This window comes from Triticum aestivum, chromosome 1D (assembly GCF_018294505.1).
Source record: "Triticum aestivum cultivar Chinese Spring chromosome 1D, IWGSC CS RefSeq v2.1, whole genome shotgun sequence".
Classification (NCBI taxonomy): domain Eukaryota; kingdom Viridiplantae; phylum Streptophyta; class Magnoliopsida; order Poales; family Poaceae; genus Triticum; species Triticum aestivum.
In genome coordinates this window covers 430,092,749-430,098,343 of record NC_057796.1, presented here as the reverse complement: position 1 = coordinate 430,098,343, position 5,595 = coordinate 430,092,749, and positions in this window count along the sequence as shown.

Genomic DNA, 5,595 nt, shown 5'->3' with positions numbered 1-5,595 from the left:
GAAACTTTTCCTCGAGAAAGGAACCGTTTCTAGAAGCAATTACTTTTGCTTCCAGATCTGAAATAGGAGGTATACCCAACTATTTTGGGTATTCTTATGAAGATGCATTTATCCGCTTTGGGTTCGAGCTTATCAGCCTGAAACTTTTTCACATAAGCATTGCAGCCCCAAACTTTTAAGAAACGACAACTTAGGTTTCTCTAAACGGTGTCGTCTCAACGGGATTGCGTGGTGCCCCTTTTAAAGTGAATGTGGTTGTCTCTAATGCCTAACCCATAAACGATAGTGGTGATTCGATAAGAGACATCATGGTATGCACCATATCCAATAGGGTGCAGTTATGATGTTCGGACACACCATCACACTGTGGTGTTCCAGGCGGTGTTAATTGTGAAACATTTTCCACAATGTCTTAATTGTGTGCCAAACTCGTAACTCAGATATCTCTATGATCATATCATAGACATTTTATCCTCTTGTCACGACGATCTTCAACTTCACTCTGAAATTACTTGAACCTTTCAATAATTCAGACTTGTGTTTCATCAAGTAAATATTCTCAGCATCTACTCAAATCATCTGTGAAGTAAGAACATATCGATATCCACTGCATGCCTCAGCACTCATTGGACTGCATACATCAAAATGTATTACTTCCAATAAGTTGCTCTCTTGTTCCATCTTACTGAAAACGAGGCTTTTCAGTCATCTTGGCCATGTGGTATGATTTGCATGTCTCAAGTGATTCAAAATCAAGTGAGTCCAAACGATCCATCTGCATGGAGTTTCTTCATGCATATATACCAATAGACATGGTTCGCATGTCTCAATCTTTTCAAAAACGAGTGAGTCCAAAGATCCATCTACATGGAGCTTCTTCATGCGTTCTATGACTCAAATGGCAGTGCCACAAGTATGTGGTACTATCACTACTATTTTATATCTTTTGGCACGAACATGTGTATCACTGCGATCGAGATTCATTTTAGGTGCAAGACCATTGAAGGTATTATTCAAATAAACAGAGTAACCATTATTCTCCTTAATGAATAACCGTATTGCGATAAACATAATCCAATCATGTTTATGCTCAACGCAAACACCAAATAACAATTATTTAGGTTTAACACCAATCTCGATGGTAGAGGGAGCATGCGATGCTTGATCACATCAACCTTGGAAACACTTCCAACACATATCGTCATCTCACCTTTAGCTAGTCTCCGTTTATTCCGCAGCTTTTATTTCGAGTTACTAACACTTAGCAACTGAACCGGTATCTAATACCCTGGTGCTGCTAGGAGTACTAGTAAAGTACACATTCATATAATGTATATCCAATATACTTCTGTCGACCTTGCCTGCCTTCTCATCTACCAAGTATCTAGGGTAGTTCTGCTTCAGTGACCGTTCCCCTCATTACAGAAGCACTTAGTCTCGGGTTTGGGTTCAACCTTGGGATTCTTCACTAGAGCAGCAAATGATTTGCTATTTCATGAAGTATCCCTTTTGCCCTTGCCCTTCTTGAAACTAGTGGTTTTACTAACCATCAACAATTGATGCTCCTATTTGATTTCTACTTTCGCGGTATCAAACATTGCGAATAGCTCAAGGATCATCATATCTATCCCTGATATGTTATAGTTCATCACGAAGCTCTAATAGCTTGGTGGCAGTGACTATGGAGAACCATCACTATCTCATCTGGAAGATAAACTCCCACTCGATTCTAGCGATTGTGGTACTCAGACAATCTGAGCACATGCTCAACGATTGAGCTTTTCTCCCTTAGTCTGCAGGCTTAAGAAACTTGTCAGAGGTCTCATACCTCTTGACGTGGGCACTAGTCTGAAAACCCAATTTCAGTCTTCGGAACATCTCATATGTTCTGCGACGTTTCAAAAAAAACGTCTTTGGTGCCACAATTCTAAACCGTTAGCATTACGCACTGAACTATCACGTAGTCATCAAAACATGTATGTCAGATGTTTCGCAACATCTACAGACGACGCTGAGGTTCAGCACACCGAGCGGTGCATTAAGGAGATAAGCCTTCTGTGCAGCAATGAGGACTATCCTTAGTTGATGGACCTAGTCCGCATAATTGCTACTATCAACTTTCAACTAATTTTTTCTCTAGGAACATATCTTAAACAATAGAGCTAAAGCGTAAGCTATGACATAATTTGCAAAGACCTTTTGACTATGTTCATGATAATTGAGTTCATCTGATTAATGAACTCCCACTCAGATAGACATCCCTCTAGTCATCTAAGTGATACATGATCCGAGTCAAACTAGGCCGTGTCCGATCATCACGTGAGACGGACTAGTCATCATCGGTGAACATCTCCATGTTGATCGTATCTGCTATACGACTCATGTTCGACCTTTCGGTCTCTTGTGTTCCGAGGCCATGTCTGTACATGCTAGACTCGTCAAGTCAACCTAAGTGTTTTGCATGTGTTCCGAGGCCATGTCTGTACATGCTAGGCTCGTCAACACCCGTTGTATTCGAACGTTAGAATCTATCACACCTGATCATCACGTGGTGCTTCGAAACAACGAACCTTCGCAACGGTGCACAGTTAGGGGGAACACGTCTCTTGAAATTTTAGTGAGGGATCATTTTATTTATGCTACCGTCGTTCTAAGCAAATAAGATGTAAACATGACAAACATCACATGCAAATCATAAAGTGACGTGATATGGCCAATATCATCCTGCGCCTTTGATCTCCATCTTCGAGGCGCGGCATGATCACCTTCGTCACCGGCATGACACCATGATCTCCATCATCATGATCTCCATCATTGTGTCTTCATGAAGTTGTCTCGCCAACTATTACTTCTACTACTATGGCTAACGGTTAGCAATAAAGTAAAGTAATTACATGGCGTTTTCTTTGACACGCAGGTCATACAATAAATTAAGACAACTCCTATGGCTCCTGCCGGTTGTCATACTCATCGACATGCAAGTCGTGATTCCTATTACAAGAACATGATCAATCTCATACATCACATATATCATTCATCACATCCTTTTGGCCATATCACATCACATAGCATACCCTGCAAAAACAAGTTAGACGTCCTCTAATTGTTGTTGCATGTTTTACGTGGCTGCTATGGGTTTCTAGCAAGAACGTTTCTTACCTACGCAAAAGCCACAACGTGATATGCCAATTTCTATTTACCCTTCATAAGGACCCTTTTCATCGAATCCGATCCGACTAAAGTGGGAAAGACAGACACCCGCTAGCCACCTTATGTAACTAGTGCATGTCAGTCGGTGGAACCTGTCTCACGTAAGAGTACGTGTAAGGTCGGTCCGGGCCGCTTCATCCCACGATGCCGCCGAATCAAGATAAGACTAGTAACGGCAAGTAAATTGACAAAATTGACGCCCACAACTACTTTGTGTTCTACTCGTGCATAGAAGCTACGCATAGACCTAGCTCATGATGCCACTGTTGGGAACGTAGCGGAAATTCAAAATTTTCTACGCATCACCAAGATCAATCTATGGAGTAATCTAGCAACGAGGGGAAGGGGAGTGCATCTACATACCATTGTAGATCGCGATGCGGAAGCATTGCAAGAACGCGGATAAAGGAGTCGTACTCGTAGTGATTCAGATCGCGGTTGATTCCGATCTAAGTGCCGAACCACGGCGCCTCCGCGTTCAACACACGTGCAGCCCGGTGACGTCTCCCACGCCTTGATCCAGCAAGGAGAGAGGGAGAGGTTGGGGAAGACTCCGTCCAGCAGCAGCACGACGGCGTGGTGGTGATGGAGGAGCGTGGCAATCCCGCAGGGCTTCGCCAAGCACCGCGGGAGAGGAGGAGGAGGGAGAGGGGTAGGGCTGCACCAAGAGAGAGGAAGTCTCGTATGTTTGCAGCTCCAAATACCTCAAGTATATATAGGGGAAGGGGAGGGGCTGTGCCCCCATCTAGGGTTCCCTCCCTAGGGGTGACGGCAGCCCCCAAAACCCATCTAGGGTGCGGCCAAGGGGAGGAGAGAGGGAGGGGGGCCACTAGGGTGGGCCTTAAGGCCCATCTGGACCTAGGGTTTGCCCCCCTCCCACTCTCCCCGCGCCTTGGGCCTTGGTGGGGGGGCGCACCAGCCCACCTGGAGCTGGTCCCCTCCCACACTTGGCCCACACAGCCTTCTGGGGCTGGTGGCCCCACCTGGTGGACCCCCGGGACCCTCCCGGTGGTCCCGGTACATTACCGATAGCACCCGAAACTTTTCCGGTGACCATAACAGGACTTCCCATATATAAATCTTTACCTCCGGACCATTCCGGAACTCCTCGTGACGTCCGGGATCTCATCCGGGACTCCGAAAAACATTCGGTAACCACGTATATCTATTCCCTATAACCCTAGCGTCATCGAACCTTAAGTGTGTAGACCCTACGGGTTCGGGAACCATGCAGACATGACCGAGACGTTCTCCGGTCAATAACCAACAGCGGGATCTGGATACCCATGTTGGCTCCCACATGTTCCACGATGATCTCATCGGATGAACCACGATGTCGGGGATTCAATCAATCCCGTATGCAATTCCCTTTGTCTATCCGTATGTTACTTGCCCGAGATTCGATCGTCGGTATCCCGATACCTTGTTCAATCTTGTTACCGGCAAGTCTCTTTACTCGTTCCGTAACTCACATCATCCCGTGATCAACTCCTTGGTCCCATTGTGCACATTATGATGATGTCCTACCGAGTGGGCCCAGAGATACCTCTCCGTTTACACGGAGTGACAAATCCCAGTCTCGATTCGTGCCAACCCAACAGACACTTTCGGAGATACCTGTAGTGCACCTTTATAGCCACCCAGTTACGTTGTGACGTTTGGTACACCCAAAGCATTCCTACGGTATCCGGGAGTTGCACAATCTCATGGTCTAAGGAAATGATACTTGACATTAGAAAAGCTTTAGCAGACGAACTACACGATCTTGTGCTAGGCTTAGGATTGGGTCTGTCCATCACATCATTCTCCTAATGATGTGATCCCGTTATCAACGACATCCAATGTCCATGGTCAGGAAACCGTAACCATCTATTGATCAACGAGCTAGTCAACTAGAGGCTTACTAGGGACATGGTGTTGTCTATGTATCCACACATGTATTTGAGTTTCCTATCAATGCAATTCTAGCATGGATAATAAACGATTATCATGAACAAGGAAATATAATAATAACCAATTTATTATTGCCTCTAGGGCATATTTCCAACAATTATCTATAGCCCTTTTCCTAGTAGTGCTCTCTTCTCTCGCGTGGCCCCCCTCGCGGGGGACACGGGGGGGATCCAACCTCCTCTCGCCAGAGATTCGTCCCGTGCTCCTCTTCCCCTCCGCCGCCGCAGGTGGTCAGCGCCGGGCTAAGCCCGTGCGTGCGACGCGGTGGCGGAGGGCCTCTCCCCTCTCCCCCGGATCCATGGTGGCGCGGGCGCCCAGATGCGCGGAGGTGCGGCCCCCACTTCGGCCCACGGTGGTGCGGCGTCCCAGCAGCGGCGCCTGTGGTGGTGCCGATGGGAATCGGCCGGTGGCACACAGAGCGCCGGTGGCCGG